This window comes from Lissotriton helveticus, chromosome 2_1, assembly GCF_964261635.1.
Source record: "Lissotriton helveticus chromosome 2_1, aLisHel1.1, whole genome shotgun sequence".
NCBI classification, from domain to species: Eukaryota; Metazoa; Chordata; class Amphibia; order Caudata; family Salamandridae; genus Lissotriton; species Lissotriton helveticus.
In genome coordinates, this window is record NC_136059.1 from 564,588,497 (window position 1) to 564,612,248 (window position 23,752).

General features: G+C 44.7%; 1 protein-coding gene across 2 annotated transcripts in view; it reads left to right on the forward strand.

Annotated features, from left to right (window-relative positions):
• The first annotated feature begins 373 nt into the window (after nucleotides 1–373).
• The window catches only part of POC5 (POC5 centriolar protein), a 267,735-nt gene continuing 244,356 nt past the window's right edge, over nucleotides 374–23,752 (forward strand). For both annotated transcript variants that reach the window (XM_078675228.1, XM_078675229.1), the window contains exon 1: nucleotides 374–499. The gene's annotated coding sequence lies outside the window, so the exon portion shown is untranslated. The remainder of the gene's footprint in view (nucleotides 500–23,752) is intronic.

Genomic DNA, 23,752 nt, shown 5'->3' on the forward strand with positions numbered 1-23,752 from the left:
ACTTCCTTAGGAGAGAGGGTGCATACAGAGGCGCTCCGCACCCATAGTTGTTTAACCCTTGTGGGGTCTTCCTTACCTGTTTAGATCTATCTACCGGTACCGCGCAGCCACAAGTCCAAGTCCCCGTCTGTATTGGTAACAAACACGCCTCTTGCCATTTACTTACATTTCCCTTCCTACCGCAGGAGGTCGCAATAGAAGAGGGACTATATTCACCAGCGCCCTCTCAAGATGCGCTTAGCTTCTGTTTCCATGGTGATCCACAGACGGCGGGCGAGAGCTTTTGTCCTATCAGGTTGGGTCGTGCAAGATATCTGGAGAGCTTAACATCTATCCAATCAACGAGTGATCCTGGATTACAAGGAACCAATGAAGGGAAACGTTGTTGGTGACCGGCAGTTTGAAACTGTCGGAAACTTCCTGGTGAAGCAAAGCCGCAGAGAAAGCGACAAGTCTCCATCTGAATTGGGAAAACAGGGATCCCCAGTATTGATTAGAGGTGAGCGATGGTACGGTGGGTGCAGCGCTGACTAGCAGCAGATCATGTTGTAGTCATGAACTAAGAAAACCTTATAATTCGAATCATCTGTGTAAGTCATATTTTTGTAATATGTTCACGTATCCGCATTTATGTAGCTTATTTAATTATTAGTATGTCGCCATCGTAGTTAAACAGACCCCCTTCCCCCGGGTATCGTCGCATTGACTTGTATATTTTGCTGCACACTTTTTTTTTGGTGGCACGTTATTTTATTCATATGTATTAGTATTGTAGAGTTTTCGTCAGCAGAAAAAGATGAAGGCTATTCCCGGAGAATATTGCCCTTTCAAATAACCATGTCATAAGTGACTAAGAAGGTTTTTGCAATGAATTCTTTGCTACTGAATTTCGGTCCTCAAGATTTTGCAACACGGCACCTACCTTAGTGGTGACGAGAAGTCCACACTGAAGCCTCCCAGCGTGTATTGTATTACATTACATGTCAGAAACCTTCTATGAACTTACTCCCACCACTGGTTCTGTGCATCAGTCATGTTCATCTACAGACAGGAGCTCAACTTCCTCTGGAAAACATCAGCTACTTTGGTCAGGCACAGGACACCTGCATGCAACTACTGGTCCAGGCAAAAGTGCCACAATGCGAGACCACACCACAGAGATGGGAGGAATAAGTTCAAGTTCAAGTTCGGGCATTTATATAGCGCACTACTCACCCATAGGGTCTCAAGGCGCTAGAGGGAGGGGTTCATTATTTGTCGAATAGCCAGGTTTTCAGTTCTTTTCTAAAGGAGATGTGGTTCTGAGTAAGGCGGAGGTGGGTGGGGAGTGAGTTCCAGGTTTTGGCAGCCAGGAAGGAGAATGGGGTGGAATGGGGTGAAAGGCTTAGATATGTCCAACAGGTACGCAGAAGGATGAGAAACTATGTGAGAGGAAGAAGAGAGGAACGCAGGCAGCCGCAAGAGAGGTGCAGTAACGGTGAAAGAGATGTCAGCAGCCGCACCCAATAGAATGACTGAACTAGAGAGAAACTGCATGGTGATTAGAACCTTAAGATAACAACACGGTGAAGGGAAAGTAACTCAATTCTTATTTATCATTTCGCCATGCTTGCCTGATGTAAACAGAGCAAGAACAGCAAAGCAAACGCATACTTCTTGCCATTGTCTAATAGGTATCTTTTCCTACACTGTCTCTCTCCCTTCTCGTTCTACATCTCATTTTTTAGCACATATATATTGTGAAGAGATGCAAGTTCTCAGCAACTCAAGTTGGCCCTAGGCTAAGGTTCTCAAGTACCTGGGTGCAACATTATCGGAGGGGGATGCACACCATATGCTTGCCTTTCTTCTCCCTACTAGTCTCTGTCTCAGAATATAGAGTAGAGCAGTTCTGCATTTCACAAGGTATTTTGAACATTATTTCTCGGGCGCTTGGAAGGAAGTGGCTCTTGCCCTTGCTAATGCATCCTGACAACTCCAACCCATATGAACAAGACGTTTACACTACATTATCAGCATAATATTTTCTATGCTTGTTTTTACAGTATTGAACTGTTCAATGAGGAGATCCCACCCTCAAACATCACTTTTCCATGTTGCCTGCAGTGAGACTTAACTCCTGTGTGTAGTCTGAGGGCCAACATCCTCCACGCTTTCAATTTTTCCTTTTCTGTACCACACTATCCCATCTAATCTAAACTTTTTTTAATGCTGGTAATTGTACTGAGTGTGTTATGTGATCATTAGGATTACAAGTAACACAAACAACGGACTGATAAAATATGTCTGGATTGCTGAGCATAGTTCAGCCTACTCCCTACAGCACCCTTCAAGATAGCATGGTTTGAGCCTGAGGTTTTTATGCAGCTGCAAATTAAATTTTTTCACTTTGAATCTGCAGTGGAAAGGCAAGAGCATCTTAAACGTTTCATAAAGTGAGTAAACATCATTTCTAAAGGCTGATAAGGCTCTCTGCCATGTACACATAAGGAAAAAGTGACCAAGATCTTTTGAAGTCATTTAAGATAAATATACACACCACTTGCTTTTAAATGTAGAATGCTGTCATGCAAAAGATCACACATCGTTTAAAAATATATATTATTTACCATTTTTAAAGTAAATAAAGAAGAAAAATATGACACATTTCACATCCACCTTGAAAACAATGGAATAGGACACTATGACGGGACCAATCCCACAACTGCTTTTTATAGAAGGATCACAAATAGGCAATCGAACGGACAATAAGGACAGCCTTTGACTATGTGTAATATGGGATCCAATTGCCCATCCTCTGAGCCCAAGGTAAATAATGCTCCTAAATCAACTAGCATCTGAAGTCGGGTAATTTTCTGTGACAGAGGGGGGCATCATCCACAACTCTGATGCCGGCAGCGTCTCGGACATTCTTTAAAAACAGCCCCCCAGTAAATTGCTGTTACTTTATGTAGTTGGTAAATGGACGTCAAGTCGTGTCGAATCGGAATACAATAATACGCTGGATGTGTACATGTGTTTACTTTAGAAACCGTACCCTGGCAAGTCATGGAGGCTAGCTGTGAACATAAAAATAAAAAAAGACATTTCTTACTGTCCTCTGTGTCTGTCGAGTGGCTATGACCGCAGGGTGGACTGGGAGTGAAGTAAATTCATGTCTTGGAAGCACCTCCAAATGAGCAAGAGTAGAATCCTTTTTGTGTTCCCTAATGAATGCGGCCAGTCCCAAGGCTGACTGGTGTTGTCTTGAAAGTCTGAAGGTAGCACTCATGACGCACACAGCCAATGCTGCAGCTCCTCCCTCCCAGTCACCCACAGGTACCTTTTATACTTCATAAACTACTGAAAGAATGAAAGCTGCTTGTCCTTTGACAATGTCAGTGAATCAAAATGCGGGACAGTAAGCATTCCACAGTGACTGTGTGCAGGCAGGGGTACAGAAGCCATAATTGTAGGACAAACCTGCAAAATGCTGGACAGTTGGACATCCTATGCATAACATGCTAGATACTAATATTTGTGAAGCCTCAGTAGTCCATCGTGTACTATCTATCTAGCCGACTGTCTGCCTGCCTGCCTGTCTGCTTATTCACAACGTGGTGAGAGAAGTAAATTGTTCAGGAGGAGGAGAAGGGAGATCTTTGCGGATAAAGTCTTATTGTCAGTGTATTCGCGTAATTCACAGGAGCGGCTTCTGGAGGCCACATGTACAGGTCGGCAGCCAAGACAAACAAGCATTGGATTAGCCAATAGGTCTCGCCTTTGGGACGTTTAAAGTGTTTAGTCATGCAGCACATTATCCATCACATTTAGGGGAGAGAAGGTAGTCTTATGGCTAGAGCGGTCAACCTCGAAGCTGGGGAAGGCAACGACGCTCAACATCCTGTGATATTGGGCAAATCACTTCATCTCCCTGTGCCGAACAAAAAGAAATTAATGTGTCCTTGTGTAACGAAACTGGTGCTATGTAGAGTACTCTGATTCCCAATATTTCCGGGTCTAGTTTGTGCTATATAAAACTCTAAAAACCAAAAAAAGACAACAAAGTTTGCCCTGTGTGTCCGTATGATGTTATGCATTTCTCTGTACCCGAGGCGTAGGGTTTTAAGGATACTGTAACCATCATGTGAACACAGCCCAAGGCTACCGAACAAGTATGTCTTAAAGGCACAGTCTATGTTCCCACAAGGGCCTAGGTGTTGGTATTGTTTGCCCTCTGCTCTGGATGGTTCTGTGCTGGAGTGTAGCGCAAAATGCAATGGGTTTTGCATTTGCGAGAGTTGGAGCTATTTGCGTTTATAAATGTTAATGTTTTTTACTTATGTGTTTTGAATTGTGGATGTAAGTGGTGTGTAGTGGAATGATGTGGTATGGTGTGCAGTGGAATCGTGGATAGTAATTATGTTGTATGTCGTGTACTGTAATTATGTGGAGTGGGGCTGTGTTATGGATAGTAGTTATGTGGTATGGTATTTTGTGGTGTGGAGTTTAATTATGTGGTGTGCTGTTGAATTTCGTGATGTGTAATTGTGTGTATGTATGGGGTGTGATGTTTTTCTGTTATTGATTTGTATTATGTGGGTTCTTGTTGAAGTATGTGGTGTGGAATGGAAACGTGTTGAGTTGATTTGTGTTGCGTGGAAGTGTGTGTGGCTTTGAGTGAAAGTATGCTGATTGGAATTAGGTGGTACAAAAGCGGGTGGTGATGGACGGAGCATCCGAACCAATCAAACACTCACACCCAGTCAAAAGATCTGGGTTGAATCCATCACAGTTCTTTAGCCCACTCTGCCACCCCAGTTCAGACATGGTTATATGCAAATCAGTCTGACCCAGTGCCTCATGGGAACAGTCCAGCCCGAACTGCCAAGCCATGCCTTCCCTGGACCGGAAACAAGCTTCCGAGGGCCGGTTTCTGGCATTACAGCCGTCTTCAGCCCGGCTTGCTTGAATCCAGTAGCAAAGTGAGCAAGGGACTCACGTCTGAGCATACCCTGCCACACTTATGGCAGCCAAAAGTGGTACAAAAGGGGGTAGTGATGGACGGAGCATCCGAACCAATCAAACACTCACACCCAGTCAAAAGATCTGGGTTGAATCCATCACCGTTCTTTAGCCCACTCTGCCACCCCAGTTCAGACATGGTTATATTCAAATCAGTCTGACCCTGTGCCTCATGGGAACAGTCCAGCCCGAACTGCCAAGCCATGCCTTCCCTGGACCGGAAACAACCCCCTTTTGTACCGCTTTGGCCGCCATAAGTTGTTCCCCACTGCCTTCCACCTTAGGAGCAATTTCCAGCGCCAGGATACCTGCAAGGTGACAGCTGCGCTATATAAGTGTTATAAATAAATAAGTGTGGCAGGGTATGCTCCGACGTGAGTCCCTTGCTCACTTTGCCACTGGATTCAAGCAAGCCGGGCTGAAGACGGCTGGAATGCCAGAAACCGGTCCTCGGAAGCTTGTTTCCGGTCCAGGGAAGGCATGGCTTGGCAGTTCGGGCTGGACTGTTCCCATGAGGCACAGGGTCAGACTGATTTGCATATAGCCATGTCTGAACTGGGGTGGCAGAGTGGGCTAAAGAACGGTGATGGATCAAACCCAGATCTTTTGACTGGGCGTGAGTGTTTGATTGGTTCAGATGCTCCGTCCATCACCACCCCCCTTTTGTACCGATTGGAATTAGGTGGCAAGGTGTGGAATGTATTTATGTGGATTGTTGCTATGTGGTATTGATTGGTTTGATGTGGACTGTATTTATGTGGTAGAGAGTAGAGAGTTATTATATGGGGTGAATTAAGTTGTGCTGAGTGGCATGCATAGTGTAATTTTGCTGTGTGGTTTTGAATTGTGTGCTGGTGATTTGTGTGGTGTTGTGTGTTACAGTAACCTTCAAGTTGTAATGAAGAAAGGGTGGGTTTGAAAGAAGAATATGGGGAGGAAGGGTGGAAGAGATGTCGGAAGAGAGTAAAAGAAAGTAGGAGGTTAGGGTGGATTTGAGGGTAGGAGGTAGGGTGGAAGAGATAGTGTAAGAGATAAAAAGGGAGGAAAGAAAAGAGGAAGAGAGAAGAGAGGAGGTTGAAGGAAGAAAATGAAAGGCTTTTTGAAAGAAAGGAAGGCATTTGTGAACGAGAGAGAGAGCATGAGAGGAAGAGAGTTGGGTAGAGGTGATGTAAGTAATGAAGAGAAGGGAAAGTAAGGGAAGGAGAATGGAAGGGAATGAAGCGATTGTAAGGAAGGCATACCTGATGGAAGGAAGGATAGATATAAGACAGTAGAGCGTGTACGCAGTGGAGAAGAATGAAAGAGAAAAGAGGACTGAATTAAAGGCAAAAAGGGAGTGGAGTCAGAAGGAGGCCAGAAATGCTTTGCAAAGTATGTGCTTGATGGAAAGAGGCAAGTGGGAACTTTAGAGCCTTTCTCTTGATTTATGAAGACGGGTGGAAATAAGCTTGTGCTTAATGGGAGAACAGGACAGGGAAGGCTTGTTGGGTACTTTAGAAGTGGATAAAGCGAAGCCAGGGATTGTGGCGGGATGGCGAAAATGGAACAAAATGAAGATTAGGGTGATGTCCAAAACCCTGGAGAGAAAAAGACAACATGGAAAGGTGTCAATTGGAGAGCACTGCGAAGGAGACAGGGGCTGCCTCTACCTTCCTAATCAGTACATTTACCCGCAGAGCCCAAATTTGAAGCGAGCGAGATGGCGGAAGGAAGAGATGAAGAATGGCTTGGTGACTACTCTAATGTACTTATTGTTTGGGCATAGAAGTAGGAGAGTTATTGGGAGACACCCCCCTAATTTGGTGCAGAGCTACGCTTGACCTTCTGTGTCTCAAACGTGAATGAAAGTTCTTATTGCCTAACTCAATGACACAAATGTTGTTGACTTCCCAAGCACTGAAAACTGACCCCATAATGGCTAAGAACTGAACCTTCGAGACCTTCATTTACACTGCACACAGATCTCTCCAGTCCATACACACAACTCTGGCTATCTCACACAACCCCCAAACCTGAGAACTCTCAAGCTCGCCTCCTCTCACCTACAACGCACACCTGTGAGACACTCCGCACCGTCGACTACCAGTTCACATTGTCCCTATGAGATATGGCAGCATTTGCCTCTTTATTTCATTTGAAAAATCTGTGCTTGTTGAGTAAAATCACCATCCCCCAAGTGGTAAACCATTATTTGCTGGTGATCTGCTTGCCCTGTTCATGTTTGTTCACATTGTAAATAAATGCCGGTTTAACCAGCTGCCTGACATTTAAAGAGCCAGCTGCAGCTCATGAAGATTAACGGGCAGTACAGGGAAGAGTCCAAAAGCCATAGTTATGGCAGGCACGTCTTTTTAAGAAAAAGTATTTTTATTTAGCTTTTTTTTTTTTTAACCAACTCTAAACATGGCACAAATATTGGATTCTCAAGTGCTGCAGTTCTTTAGCTTGCGTTGTTAGCACAGAAGATACTGAAGGAGGACAGGGACTGTTGACAATTTTGGAGCAAAACAGACACCATAGTACCAGTTTATATAGTGTTTTTATTCGGTTTTATAAAGTACTCAAATGTGTAACCCAGTACTATGTAAATAGTAGGGACCAGAGATGCCCTGCAACCCGAACAGCATATGGGATACATAAGAATCCTTTGCCCACTTGAAATGCTAACCATCAAAATCAACAGTCATTAAATAATAGTGCTCCCCCATATCGTGTCGCATGGCCTTATATAACTACAACAAAAACATAGTCACCCTCCTCTCCCCGAGGGCCGTCTACTCCTTTCATGCGGGATGGACAAATATGAACATAAATTATTCACAACAAAAATCAAAAGCAGAGAAAAGAACAGTGATGGCTTGTTGTGTAATATTCTGAGTATGACAGCTTGCTGCACCAGCAATTACAAAAACCAGACGGCAGGCAGAGACAGTGTCAAACAAGTAACAGAGCTCAAACGTGAGCTGTAAAGTAAATGGTGCGTGCGCTTGGGAGAGCAGTTTTCACTTTTCAAGTACTGCACTCGTACTTGTGGCGCACCGCTGCTCGCTCCCGCAAGGTGGATGCCGCCACAAGCACGAGTGCAGTGCTTGAAAAGTGAAGACCGATGGCTAAAGGCCCTTCTAGGACAGCGCATGCACGCTGCCTCGGCGAGACCTAAAAAGCACTTGGAGACTGTCAACACCATCCTCCGCGATAGTGTGTTAAGAGCTGAAATATCTATTTTGTTATTCATTTCTGGAAACTGTAAAAATGATGTTCCATTAAAAAACATGTAGTCTTAGAAATCACCAACATTACGGTTCATTTATGTGCACTTGGTTCTTTCTGATGACTCCTTAATCAGAACCACACTTATCCAAAATTTAGTTTCAAAGTACAGGTTTTCTCAAAATATAGTGCTCAATTCCAAGCATTAACCTGCTTCATAGTGTTTTTTTATATATATATAGTTCACTGGTCTATGCCCATTGCTAAGAAAGGGACGCACTCCACAACGAAGAGTACTTCCAGCGTGTGGTTCATAAGTTAGAGCCTGTTGCAAAGTTCACAGCTTTCTATGCCTGCTGTCTTCCAACACTTCTAAGACCCATTTTGTAGGTGCAGCTTAAATGTGTGACATTAAACACCAAGGACGGATTATGGTTTAAAGTGGGACATAAGAGGATATTGGAAAATAGACCAGGCTGAAGAACGTTATGAAATCCTGAACCCTGCCAGGAATAAAACGTGCACACCTTTTATTACTCCCTACTCCACACGTGCACAACTAAAATAAACTGTACCAGTGGTGGAAATGTGCTACGCAAACGCATGTAACACAACATGCAATAAGAAAGTAGAATTTGGCGTTATAAAATCACCCCCATTTGGTCCAAACCGATAATTGCATAACAGCGACCAAAATAAAATGTGCATGTGTTTGGTCTCCCCTTCGTCCAAACAAAAGTGTTAGAAATGAGCTTTGCAAACACACTTAACATGCACGATGATGGTAGAAAACGATGCAGTGAAATAAACAGTGATATAAACTGTGACCAGAATAGAAAGCAGAAGTCTTTCTATTCACCAATATATGATAAATATAATATACCGAGAATGTTGTACAGGGGTGTTGCTATGAATAGTCTGCATGGTGTCTACCTATCTTGATGATCCTATTTGGTCCTGTGTTCAACACAGGAATACAAATTAACAGCATAACCTAATCTCAATTGTGAGAATTTGGAAAAAGAAAAAACGGGTAATATCCACACAGTAATTGTTTTCATGGTCACAATGCAGACTATGAACAAGTGAAATCTTTTTGCGGAGGTAATCCCCTAACTTGTTGCAGTATTGTTCTTTTCTGTTTAGAATAGCCCCATAAGAAGTGAGATAATCCCAAAATGAATTGGACAGCTTGCTTTCTGAACTGAGCATAACACAATAATGGATTCTTGTTTTTGTGATTGATGTGTATATAAGAAAATGTGTTCACAAGGTGCAGGTTTGGTGTCTGTATTAGAATAGGGACATGCAAAAATCTTGGCTAAGAAACAGAGAAAAAACAAGCATTGGCATTGCCAATAGGTCTCGCTTTTGGGCCCTTATAAGTAGTTATGCAGCATAATTTCCTTGTTGCAACAACATAAAATGTTGCATGCATAAACACTTAGATGGTCCCAAAAGCGAGCCCTATTGGCTATTTGCAATGCAATAAGTCTTGCATTTAGGCAACTTTAAGCTGTTGGCATAGTAAATGACAATGCCTTTTCAATTTATTGTAAAAGTAAATTTTTTTTAAAGTTATTGTCATTTACAATGCCATTATGTTCAATTTAAGTAAATGGGAGACCTATAGCATTGCAAATGATTGTTATTTATGGTGTGTGAGTGGCGTTGCGTGGGTGAGTGGGGTTGCGTGGGTGAGTGGGGTTGCGTGGATGAGTGGGGTTGCGTGTGTGAGTGGTGTTGCTTGGGTGAGTGTGGTGTTGCGTGGATGATAGTGGGCTTGCGTGGGTGTGAGTGGCGTTGCGTGTCTGTAAGTGTTGCTGTGTGGGTGAAAGTGGCACAGAGCCTTTGATGTGGCCTGGCGCAGGAGAAATGCTGCTGCTGCTAATTTAATACAAGAGCGGCCGGGAAGCGGCCGGGAAACACAAGTACGGCCGGCCACATAATTAGGGGAGGAGAAGCCGCACAGCACACGCTGGGAGAAGCCCTTTGATGTGCTGTGCGGCCGCGATGCGCGCTCTGTGCTGGGGGAGGGCCATTAGCCTGAACTCGCGGCAAGATCAAACGAAGGGTGAGAGGGACATTGAGGAACAGATGGCCATGAAAGTGTATGGGCCAAAAGCGCGTGCCTGTGGCCACGTGCACTCGAAGAAAACGCCACGAAAAAATGCGGTGGTTTGACAATCAGTTCGAGCACTTGAATTCTCGCCATTTCCCATTCCTTCGGAATGGTAAAGGACGAGACCTAAAAAGCAGTGCACACCGAGTCTGAGAAATTAGTAATTCTTGGCCATATTAGTAATATTGACACACGTATGACAGACAACATACGTATCCGAGTATCACGCTAAATGGTTGGAAAACACATAGTAAAAATATAAAAAAGAGCATGCACAATACATACAATTTTGATAAAAGTTTGTTCACCATGAGCAAGAAATACTACAGGCGACTTTCACCCAATCATCCACTAAATGCCACTGCCCAAGAAAAACATCAGTCTCTTAACATCAGCAGTCTCTTGCTATCAGCGTTTTCATGGAATTGTTAGGGGTGGCTCTGCCTCTAACCCCCTCACTTCAGTGTCTGGGTCTCCACTTTTTCTTTGAATGCCATACCTTTGCATCATAGCAGTGTCTAATCTCCTCTATTAATGTCACCAAACACTTGCTTAAAAATATTTACCGCCCTTTAATGATCATTGCTAACACCTATTAATTTAATATACCACAACGAAACTGGAGTAAATGCATGGAATGGTGCCCATGAGCCACAAGAAAAATCCTGGAACCACTAGGGATCCGGAGTAGTGCGAGTTTCAACCTCTCGCCATGGATAGTAAGCGCTATATAAAACAATTACAATACGATACATGAAACAAAATAAGGCAGAGGTCCAAGGGTAACCTTACCTCTTCCTTTTCCTGATTAAAGGAAGTCTAAGCAATCCAATTCGTATCTGTGCACTCACTAAGAGCACCTGCTTCTTAAAGGTGCTGCCTTATGGTCAAAACATGATAGCGAAACAGCATAGAGCTGCAGCACACTCTGTATTTTCACAAGGAAAACTCCCATTCAAAATTTCCAAAAGTTACAGTTCTTTTTATTTGACATGTTAAAAAACAGACCTCCAAAGCTTTACAGCAAAAACAGCCAACACGTTTCATATACAGAAGTGGACTTCTTCAGTGCTGTAATCCAACAGACTAAAAAAAGTGCATGAATCCAATGTACATACTAAGTGTCAAAACATAAACCTAAACTTCTTTCCAAATCCATAAAAAACATAATCACCTATATACAGATAACAACAAGGCATTTCCCAAGGACAGCGACATAAACACCAATAGTGATGTGAAACCATATTAAAAACAATAAGTGTTCACTTAAAAGAAAAAACTGTTATGCGAAAATATGTACTACACAATAAAGGTAACTTTATTTCATGTACAGCCGGTCTATCGTAATCAAATCCAGAAGAATATTCTCAAAACAGGATCACTAACTGCGTTTAATTTGTAGAAAACTAAAAAAATGCAACATGGACGTATTAATCAACAGTCTATCACAATTAATTACTCATATATTTCCTTAAAAGTGTTTGCATCATATCGGGTATAAGCAGTGAAAAGATAAGTAGAGGAGGAAAGTCATGACGTATTGGAATATGTTCACATTGTAATTCACTCGAATCTGGAGCCAGTAAAATAGAAAGGATAGGCTCTATTGCTTTACATCAGGGATGTGGAATTCCTACAGCCTGACGCCCAGGATATATTGTTTGGGGTCAAGGGCAACACGTTTTCATGTGTATTTTGTCTTTGGGACAAGTACGCCCAACCCCCTGCAGCACAAACCCTTTGGCTGCCAGTTTGCAGTACCACATTTTGGATCAGGGAATAATTAGGGTAATATTTTGTCCATATGTTAATGCTGTTCAAACTTGGATTTATGGTTTATTAATTGAAAGCCTTTATTATTAGGGTGAGAGCTCTAAGTAAATGTTGTTGTAAGCTCAGACTGCACTAGTGACTGTGGTTCCAATATAAAAAGGTGTACACACAATTTCAAAGTTTAGCAATATGAGGCTATGTATAATGCTCCCAGAATGCTATGATGCAAATATTTGCAGAAGCTTGAAAGCAAGATTGATGATTCTTTGCTATCAACATAAAATGTTCATAAAAAATTTAAAGCAGGAAAAAAAAAACATTTAGCTAAACTACTGTAAAAATTTCAGGTACGATTTCTTTGCTGCATCATTTAGTAACGTGTTGATGCATGCTAGTATTTCCCAAAAATATTCATAATGGAAAATCCGTGTAATCGGTTTCAATAAGATTATGGGAAACACAAAATAGCCAGTAGGTCTGAAATTGGTGGTCAGCTTTTTAGTTTTGTCAATGTGTGAATTGTTTTGGAATGGTTTTGTAAAACATTATTGGTGTGGGAGCTGACGGGTCCTCGCCATTATAGCAAACATTGACAAAAGCAAAAATAGTTTTTGGTCCCAAAAAGCACACACTGCCACAGTAGTTACTGGCACTGAACAAAACTACTTTGTGTGCCGGTATGCTCCTTGTGAAAGAGCAGATTGCTGTCACTCACAGTGATACCAGCCGATAGAGAGAGAGAGCGACAGAATTTTTATAAACGCAAAAGGTCATGGTCCACGCCAGACTAAATTAGGGGCCCAATTATAAAAGAAAGTCTCAAAAGTGCACCCATGGTATATGTCCTTGCATTAAATACATATATAGGGCTTTCGTGAATTCCCAAGAATTTACAGAAGTAGGACAAGAAATAGTACTCCTAGAAAATATTTGGGAACTGCATTTTAGCATGAGCAAATATGCTTGTGTAGATATGCTCATGCAAAAACCTGAGTGTTTTCAAGTTCACTTTCCCTCCAACCACTTTTTCCCAACTCTGGAAGAAGGTTTACATCTGCCATTGTCCAAAGTACATTTCCAACATTTCTTAGTATTGGAAAAAATTAGAGAAGAGTTTTTGAAAACCCTTAAAACATGCAAGTTATTAGGTTTGCACAGACTCAAAAGGGTATTCTAACCCTGGAACTATTGCTTACCACTACCCCAATACGTAGGTCTGCGGAAACATGCCAACATAAGGGGATTGCAAGTATTCAAAGGCTTCTATGTTATGAGCCCTGGCATAATCAGAGAGTCTGTATCGGAGCTCTTATATAATGAGATTGCTGCCATAATTTGTCGCCGCACTACATGGCACCAAAGGGACAAGTGGATTTTGTTATAAGACAAGTTGATTTATGAAGCAACCTGCCCCATGGACAAATAGAATTTTTATTAAATTCCATACCCCTGTTTACATACTTTATAGAATGTAGTTCATTCTAAAAATTTGGGGTACAGCCTTTCTATGACTGAGTAATTACGCAGTATATTTGAGAGTAATGCTGAGGATATTCCACAGCAATTAACTGGTAGATAGTATAGTCATGTTTTTAACTTTCAGGTTGTGCACAACAAATACACGTTTGTGAGTTGAGCTTACTACCAAATTTTATTTGAACTTAGTTTTTTACCCTATTGTTGGACTTTTTGCCTTCAGCTCTGACATGGTGGTAGTGATTTTAGGCATCTGCGCACTTTAGCACTGTGGCCCAGTGTAAAGTGCGTGTGCTCTCTGAGTGCGTGTGGTGAGATTGGCCTGCCCTCCCATAGGAATGCATGGGGGATATGTGTGTCCATGGTAATTCCTGGTATGAGGGGAGTGCAGGGTCGAGTTTAGTATGTGCGACCTCGTGTGCATAAATGTAGCGCAATAGTGTGCGCAGATTTATTGTGATTATTTTAGAAATGCCACTTTTAGAAGTTGTGATATAGGCAGGGGAAACCCAATAAACCCTTGTAGGCTTGGGCACAGGATATTTAAAGTCAAAGTGAGCTACAAGGGATTTGTTTCAAACAATGGATCTAAGTTAAGAGTCGTACAAGCGTATCAAACTAGTGTATTAAAAGAATATCACATTTATAGATTAAATGGAATCAATCAAGAAGGCAGAGAAGGCGAAAAAAACACATGGAAAGGTTGATGGTAGTCAAAGTATATTTGTATTTAGTAAGAAAAGCATCAAATGCAAGTCTGGGGGGTATACAAACAAGTAAATTCAAGCAAAGATAATCATGAACAGAGGTATATGTCACATCTACTCATCGGTTCACAACTAAACATCAACTCCTGATCAATTTTTCGCCTTCCCTGCCTTCTTGATTGATTCCATGTAATCTATAAATGTGATATTCCTTTGATACTTTTAGAAGTTGGCATTTCTTTGTGCTGTGTGTCTGCCTGCATTATGTGAATTGCATGTCTGGCTTCTGAGTGACAGTTGCTGGATGATTTGGGTGGCTCCAGGAGCCAGGATGAGTCTGCCTAGTGGTGAATAGGGAGATTTGCATGTAGATGGGAGGGAGGAGTTGCACCTGGGACCTGAATAGGACTGTGTCTTCCCTCCACAATGCTGGCTCCACCTCCTGTGGTGCGTCTGATGTCCCTGGCCTGTTCTGTGGAAAGAAGGAAGGAGTCATGTACACAAAGTGCTCCTGAACCAGTTGTATCTGGTTCCCCAAAACCCTGCACCTTTGCACAAAGGAAAAATGTTGTATAAATATAGGTGCTGTGACCCCATGTAAATGTTCAGTTCTTGGTTGCTGTTCCTGCCAGGGCGTGCTGCTGCTGCTAAGGCCCAGGGGGGCTACCATGAGAGCTTGCCTCCCTGGGCCCTGCATTGCCTTTTTCACCTGTAAAGACTTCTTGGAACCCTTTTGCTTCCCAGCTTCCAGGACCTTTGCAGAATATGTTTCACCCTGGGAGTGCTTTATTTTACTTTGAAAATGCCCAGCTGAAGGAGAGCGCTTTATTTATTCTGGGAGCGCTTTAGTTTACTTTTGCAGAGCCCCTGGCCCTTGTCTGCCAGGAGCGTGGGCTTTGCAGCGCTGGGCTGCGATCCCCGCCCTGGGAATCCCGACGTAGGGATTCCACCATTCTGGCTAGCAGGTGGAAGCGTGACGTGCTGACGCTGGGCTCCCATGCTGGCGGGAGAGCCCCGCGGTGGCGGCCAAAGTGGAGAAGCATCGGGACCCAGGAGGGAGCCCGGGTGAAGAGTACAGGCGGCCTAGGCCGCCGGGGTTCCCAGGAGTCCAGAAAAACCCCGCGGGAGAAGTGCTGCAGCTGCGGAGAGGGGTCCCCACCAGGAAGAGCCGGTGAGTGAAGCCGGCTGGGGGGGGAGGGGTGTATGGCGGGGGGTGAGTAAAGTTGAGGCACCACACCAGTGCCTCTCTCCATGGCAGCCCCGCTTGACAGAGGGCTGCTCCAACGGTTGGCCTATTTATTTTCAGAGCCCCATGTGGCTCCACCATGGGGCATAGTGAGTTTCAGAACCTACATGGCTCCAACATGGGGCATAGTGAGTTTTAGAGCCTACGTGGCTCCAACGTGGGCATGCTTATTTTTAGAGCCTGAGTGGCTCCAACGCTTGGGGGCCATAGTGGTTTTAGGAGCCAGCGGGCTCCAACGAGGGCCCAATAGTTTAGTGGCCCCTGAGGGCCACAGTGCTTGGGCATTATCCATTTACAGAGCCCAGTGTGGCTCCAACGTTTTTTATAATTATTTTCAGAGCCCCGTGTGGCTCCAACGAAGGGGGCACATTTGTTTTACGGGCCACTGAGAGCCCATGCCTCATTTTAGTATTTCCAGCTGCCCAGCAAGTAGTGGGCAGCTGCACCGTTTAGGTCTTTCTTTGCTTTAGGGGACATGTTTGAATTCGGAGTGAGAGGCACTCCTTTGCTCCCCTTGTCTTCACAGCTGCGCAGCACTTAGTGCCAGCTGCAACGTTTAGGTTTGCGCAGGGTACACCCTTGACTCCTGCTGCATTGGCAGCCTCCCTGACTTTTGGACCTAGGGCATTTGAGCCCCTTTTAGAGATGGCCAGTTGGCCAAGGGGACTATTAGATTTATAGGGCACCAGGCCCTGACGTGATTTATAGGGTGCTAGGAAATGTAATTTATGTAGTATGATTCACGCACCCTGTTTTTATGCCTCTAAAATGTGTTTTTATGATCATGAGGTTTTGCATACTGTTATGTTTTAGGTGATTCTCTACTGTGGTTTAGGTGTGAGCTATTCCCTACTGCGGTTTATGTTAGTAAGTTTATTTCCTAATGCGAGTTATGTTTAGGAGATTATGGTCTACTATGTTTAGGCTTATGAGGTTGGCGCAGAATGTATTTTGCGCCTAATATGATACTGTACATGATATGATTTATGTTACAGGATGATGCTGAGTATAGTGTTTACCAGTAATTACTGGTTGTGGTCTACGTTTATGATATGTTCTTACTTGTACTATTTTTACCAAGTGATGATTCTGACAGTGGCCCTGTCATGTGTATATACTCCCCTGTAAATGTTGCCCAGTGCCAGTTGGCACAGTATATCTTGTGCGATTACCATCTAATGTGTTTTATGATAATACAAAGGCTATTTTTATATATAACCTTGTGTGGAGTTCCTTTTGTGGTGTGCCTAGTATGTTGTTCCTATGTATGTTGCGCAAATGCTTTACACATCGCCACCGGGATAAGCCTGACTGCTCATGCCAAGCTACCAAGGGGGTGAGCAGGGGTTATCTTTGGCGTGTAACTCCCTTGCCCTGACTAGGGTGGTGGTCTCTGCCTGGCTTTGGCGCAAGCCTTAGCCAACCAGAGATCCCATTTCGAACACCTATCATATTAGTAATTGTGATATCCCTTGGTGTGAGTGTCCTCCTTTTTGCCTGGATCACACCCATTTTTTGCAGATACTGGTGGTAACTGACTCTGACTGCCCCCTGGCTCTGCTAACCAGGCCCAGGGCTCTGATTAGAAATGTATATGGTAATTGGGTGTAATTATAATTGGCACTGACCACCTACCAGTAAGTCCCTAGTGTAGGGCATGCAGGTATAGAGGCCTATCAGCTCTGAGGCACCTTAGTATACACTGCTAGGTTGCCTGCTGTCATTTTAAAAGTCAGTCCTGCTTTTCAAGCTGCTTTTAAATTGAAATGACATGAAAATTCGCATTTGGATTTAAAGGTACTTCCAAAGTATTAAAGTACCTTACTCATATATATGTTACCCCTAAAACCTATCGTAAGTGGTCACAGGGTAGGGTGCCATGTGAAAATAAGCAGTGACGTTTTAGGGGGGGGGGATTACCAATGTTGTTTTTCCCCATTATAGTGTTTTAGCACTGTAAGCTAACATAAGGATACTCTACTACAGTGTACCTATTTATTGGAGTGAGCTAAAATAATATTTCATGGACTTAAGATTGGTAATGATAAATGTTGGACTTGGCCTTTTTTGGCAGGTTTACCCCTGAACTTTTTGCCTTAAGCTCTGACATGGTGGTGGTGGTTTTAGGCCTCTAGGCACTTTAGCACTGTGGTCTAGTGTAAAGTGCTTCACTCTCTGTGTACGTGTGGTGAGATTGGCCTGCCCTCCCATAGGAATGCATGGAGGATAAGTGTGTCCATGGTAATTCCTGGTATGAGAGAAGTGCAGGGTCGAGTTTAGTATGTATGAACTCGTGAGGATAAATCCTGCGCAATGGTGTGTGCAGATTTATGGTGACTGGTGGTGAAGTGCCACTTTTAGAAGTTGGCATTTCTGTGTGCTTTGTGTCTGCCTGCCTGATGTGAATTGCATGTCTGGCTTGTGAGTGACAGGAGCTGAGAGGTGTGGGTGGCTTTAGGAGGGGCAGGGTGAGTCATCTAGGCTGAATGGGACACCTGGGCTAGGAGTAGTGGGAGGGGTAATCCCTTGACTCTGAATAGGCCTGTGCCCAGGCTGTACAATGCTGTCTCCGCCCCTTGTGGTGTGTCTGATCACTGTGACACAAAGGGAAATGCTAGTATAAATATATTCATTTCTGTGCTTTGGTGCTGATCCTGCTGGGGCGTGCTGCTGCTGGGGCCCAGGGGGGGGTGCCAGGAGGGCTTGCCTCCCTGAGCCCTGCATTGCCCCTTTATCCCTAAGGACTTCCAGGACTTTAATCCTAGCGCCTAGTGAGCGCTTTATTGCTATTTCTGCAGAGCGCTTTATTTATCCTGAGAAGGAGCGCTTCTGTTTTCCACTTGCAGCGCGGAACTGCAATCATTTTGGAGGGAATCCTGACGTAGGGATTCCCCCGCTTTTGCCGATTTCAAAGCGGGTGCCTACCCCGCGTTGTCTGCCCTAGCGGGTGCCCTCCCCGCTTTATATTGTTTTAGGACGAGGGAGCCTACCCCTCATTGCCGCCAGAAAAAGACCTCCGCCGCGATCTGCGGCCCACATGGTTGTGGGCTGGGCCTGACAGGAGGAAGAGCAGAGACCAAGGCAGCGTCTGCTCGCGCAGGGCTCTTGTGTGCCGATGGGAGCCCTGCATGTGTCCATGAAGCCCCGGGTCCCAGGAGGGGGCCCGGGTGAAGAAGAGACGAGGCCGTCGAAGGCAGTGCGGGGCTTCTATGAGCGAAGGGAAGCCCCGCTCTGCGAGAGGACAAACATAGTTTTCCCCCACACAGAGAGACCAGGAGAAGTGCTGCCGATCACGCCTGCCGACAGAGGAGCAGCGCCGAGACCCACGAGGAGCTGGTGAGGGAAGGCTCGAGGTGGTGGTGCTGTCAAGGCACAGCACCGGTGCGGGCAGGATCCTGAGCGGCCCCATCTGGCAGCGGGCTGCTCCGACGAGGCATACTTTGTGTTTGGGGGCCCAGAGGGACCCATGATTCTCCCTGTGTGTTAGCTGATCTCAGCTGTCCTGCAACGTTTTGGGGGCAGTTTCCGTTGAGAGTGTAAGAGCCCCAGAATCTAAGGGGCAGATCGCGGCACATTGTCAGTGCCTGGGTGGTCCTGCCAGAGAGCGGGCCGCCCCAACGATGGGGGCATGTGCTTAAGTGTCACGTGGGAGGTCCAGAGGGCACAGAGGTGCCGGACTCCCTTTATGGAAAATGCCACAGCTGCGTCGCACCAGCGTGGGCCGCTGCAACGAGATGGGCATGAGTTGAGAAGTCCCTGAGGGGGACACAGAAGGCACAGTGGTGCCACTGCCTTTATTTGCTTTACAGCTGTGCTTTACTTCATGCTAGCTGCAACGTTTAGGCCACAGTCTTTGGCAGGGCTCGACAAATCCACTCGCCTGCTCGCATTTGCGAGGGAGAATGGATAAGGACGAGCTATTTTTAGGTCCTACTCGCCCTTTCTGGCGAGTAGGAAGACAAACTAACTTTTGTCCTCGGTCTTTGAAAACGGAGCAAAAGTGACAAGATAACAAGATTTAAAGGCACTTTTATTGCTCACAAAAGGATTGAGCAATAAAGATGCCATTAAATCTTGTTAACTTATCACTTTTGCTCCGTTTTCAGAGACAGGGGTCAAGTAGGTTGCAGTTGGGTCGAGGGGATTTTCCAAGTTACTAGACCTGCAGGACTAGTACAATTATTTTTCAGATTTGTCGAGCCCTGTTTGGGGGTATATTTTGAGGAAGGAGTGAGATGCACTCCTTTGCCCTATCACAATGGTGCACTTTGGATTCTGCTGCACAGGCAGCAGCCCTGACATTCTGGACGTAGGGCAATTGAGCCCCTTTGAGAAGGCTAGTTGGCCTGGGGGGTCCGTGATTTATGTGATATTAGGAAATGTGATGCTTTACTGTGATTCATGCCTCAAAATGCGTTTGGGGATGAGATTATGAGCGTAATATGTTTATGCCAGTGAGATTATTTCCTACTGTAAGTAGACCCCTAATGTGAGTGATGCTTAGGAGGTTAGGGTCTAAGATGTTAGACTGATGAGGTTGGCGTACAATGGATTTGGCGCCTATGTGATACTGTGCATAATCTGCTTCTGTTACAGGCTGATGCTGAGTACAGTGGTTACCGGTGGAGAAGTGTGGCTCACTTGTTAGAGGAGGCAGACCCGGACGCTGAGATCCGACCCTGGACCAGGGTTCAATTCCTGACGCGGCAGGGTCCTGAGCCCTAATGTCCACGGACTCGGTAATTCTCGCTCCGGTGCCTACTCGAATCACAGGTTCACACTCTGCAACTCTGGGCAATAGCTTGCTTAATCTCCACTACGGCCCCCCGCGGCGGGATGCCTGGCTTTCACCTTGGGGATACCCAGTAGGGTCTCACAGGGAAAAACCAGGACGGGTTCCCAATGCAAAGCGCTTTGAGACCTGGCGGTGATATTGCGCTATATAAAAACCCATCCATCCATCCATCCACCGGTGATTACAGGTTGTACGTGTATGATATGTCTTGCTTTTACTAAGTTCGCTTTGTGATGGTTCTGACAGTGGTCCAGTGGGCCCTGCCAGGTGTAAATAATACCTTGTAAATATGACCTAGTGCCAGCTGGCACGATGTATATTATGTGATTACTATCCTAATGTGTTATGAGAAAACAAAGGCTATTTTTGATATAACCTTGTATGGAGTTCCTTTTGTGGTGTGCCTGGGATGTTGTTGCTGTGTGCGTGCCCAAATGCATTACACATCCCCTCCGGGATAAGCCTGACTGCTCGTGCCAAGCTACCAAGGGGGTGAGCAGGGGTTATCTTTGGCGCGTAACTCCCTCGCCCTGACTAGAGTGGTGGTCTCTGCCTGGCTTTGGCGCAAGCCTTAGCCAACCAGAGATCCCATTTCTAACACCTATCATATTAGTAATTGTGATATCCCTTGGTGTGAGTGTCGTCCTTTTTGCCTGGATCACCCCCATTTGTTGCAGATACTGGTGGTAACAACTTGCCACTGTTAAATGTACCATAACTAATGCAGAAAATAAATTATAGAACTTTCTTTTTCTGTGAGCCAAAATCCAGCCCTCTACTGATTGGCCAGCCCTTAACAGGCTTAGCCAAACGTTTTTGGTGAGGTAATAAGTGCCCTGCACAGAGACAGTTTATTTGAGGGGGGGAAGCTCCGCAGCTGCTGAGCACAAGCTAGGATGGGGCTGGGTAAATCAAACTGGGCTTCAAAGAGAGCAGGACAGTAAGGAATGCGAGCCAGGCCAATCCCTCTTTCTCCCAGCCACGGTAGCTCAAAGAGTGTAATTTGCAGGAGCTCTGGAATGGAAGTATTAAGGAAAATGAGCCACACCAGTGGGTTGGCTTAGCCAGGTCTTTCTCCCAAAGGAGAGGAATTCTCTATCTTTAATTTTAAAATTCACGTCTTTGTCAGACAAAAAAATGCCTCACTTTGGAGGAAGCTGCCATGCTTTTGGGTGGCACCCCGTACTCCATTGGTCAGGGTTGCCCCCTGGTCGTCGCCCCAGAACATTAAATAATTATAAGAGCTGCATAGCAACTCCGATCTGCTGCCTAAAAATACAAGGAGAAGAATTGCCCTGCTGGATCCTTGGTCTGCACCCCAAAGGAGTGTACTCTAAAGCACTGCTCCTGCGTAATACTTTAAACCACAGCCCTGAGAACTTTGCCGTGCCTCAAAAAGGATTAAGGAGTGGACTCCCTGAAAGCAACAGGTTAACAGAGCTCACCTGCACCATTTCCCCCACGAAGTCGCCGGCCAGGAGTGGGTCCAGTGGACGTTTTAGTATTTGGCCAGGTGTATTGTGGGAACTGTAGTCGCAATTCCTGAGGAGCAACTCAGACTCTGGAACCTTGGATTTGTGTTATGGACACTTTGAACCCTCAAGAGGAACTTCAGGATGAAGTTCCAGATGTTTTGAAGCAGCGTTGAAAAAAGCTCCATTAGGAGACCGACCTGATCTCGGGAGTCATACCAATTATCTTGCACCGCGACCCGTCCTGGATTTCAGGTACGTCCCGCTGAAAGCTCCAGAGCTCAAGTCTTCCAGGAGTTGACCGGGGGCGCTCGCTAAACCAAGCTGATGAAGTCGCTGTGAATGTAGTCTGCTGGAGGGGCCCACCCGACGTCAAGAGAAAATTCTCCAGAAAAGTTTCTAAGTGTAAGGTAAAATTTTGATTGGGGCCTCCCCCTTAGTGAATTCGACCAGGGCTCCATCACGGTCGGCCTCAAACTTTGACTTTGTCTTGGTCAAGCGCAACCAGATGCCCCAAGTTGGCGCTATATGTTTTTAAGCACTAGAAAGTGTTTATTATTTAAAAATTCATATCTCTGGGTCCCTATATTTAGACTTTTGTCAGTTTGGTGTCATTTTAATCATAAAAATATTTTCTATTTTTATAAATTGATTGTGAATTTTTATTGTGTGGTGTTTTACTTATTTCATGTATTGGTGTTTTTTAAATGCATCACACACCTATTGCTTAAGTTAAGCCTGCCTGCTCGCCACCAACTATAAAGAGTTAATCCGGGGGCTAATGTATTGAGAACATGACTGGTTACTTACCACTACTAATAATCCACCTTTCAACATTTGGTGTTCAGCGGGGAGGATATGTACTTGTGTTTCAATTACATCTTTCAGTAACTTAAGTTAAGAACTTTAAAAATCCGCTAATTGGCTTGGAGCAAAAGTTTTAATTTCCCAAATTTTTTAAATTTGGACTGAAATGATTTTTAATCCATCCTTTTTGTTTTTTCTAAATTTGTTCTATTTCTGTTTTGTAAACTTTGTGTGACCAAAAACTAGTTATACCATGGATCTAGACCTGGCTAAAATGAACAAACGGACAGGGGCTGAGCTTAGGGTTCAGTTTATGTCTAGGGGGCTACCTAATAGCAACAAGCTTGGGAAGGCAGAGTGGATTAGGTCCCTTTAGGCGTGGGCACAGGCCACCCCAGAGAAAGAAGAGGAGGGTGAACCCTCTAACCACCTCCAGGAGGTGGATGATGGCACCTCATCCATTTTTTCTTTTGGTACCAAGTTCATACTTTTTACTAATGGGGGAGGGGAGGCTCCAACACAGAGGACCCATATAGGGCCCTCAGAAGGCAAGTGCTTGAGGCTGTTATCTTCCACAGGCCTGGAAGTGAAGAAGTTAGAACTAGCTAGAGAAAAGTGTGAGGAAGCAAAAGTGAAAAGAAATGATGACCGCAACAATAAGGCTGAGATGACCAGGGGTGGTGGGTTTAATCCCAGGCTTCCCAAGCAAATAGTTCAAATGTACACTGAAGGGGATAACATTGAAAATAGCTGGCTGCATTTCAAAGGTCCCTTGAGATTAGAGGGGTACACTCAATATATTGGGGTTCACTCCTGTGGGAACTAATCACAGTAGCTGTGATGGATAGACTCCTGACCCTACAGAGGGATGAAGCAAAATCTTAGTCCAACATGAGACCATGTTTAGTCAAGAAATTTAGTATGACCCCAGAGCAGTATAGGTGAACCTCAGGGACACACAGAAAGTTAACATGCCGTCTTGGGTGGACTTTGTGGACATCTCTGTGAAGGCACTAGAGCGCTGGATTTAGTGGGAACCAAGTGAGTACTTCTTAGGGGCTGTACAGTTTATTGTTGAAAGAGCACATTGTGTACAAGGGAAGTCACACCAGTACCTAATGGACTCTAGGTTGACTAGCC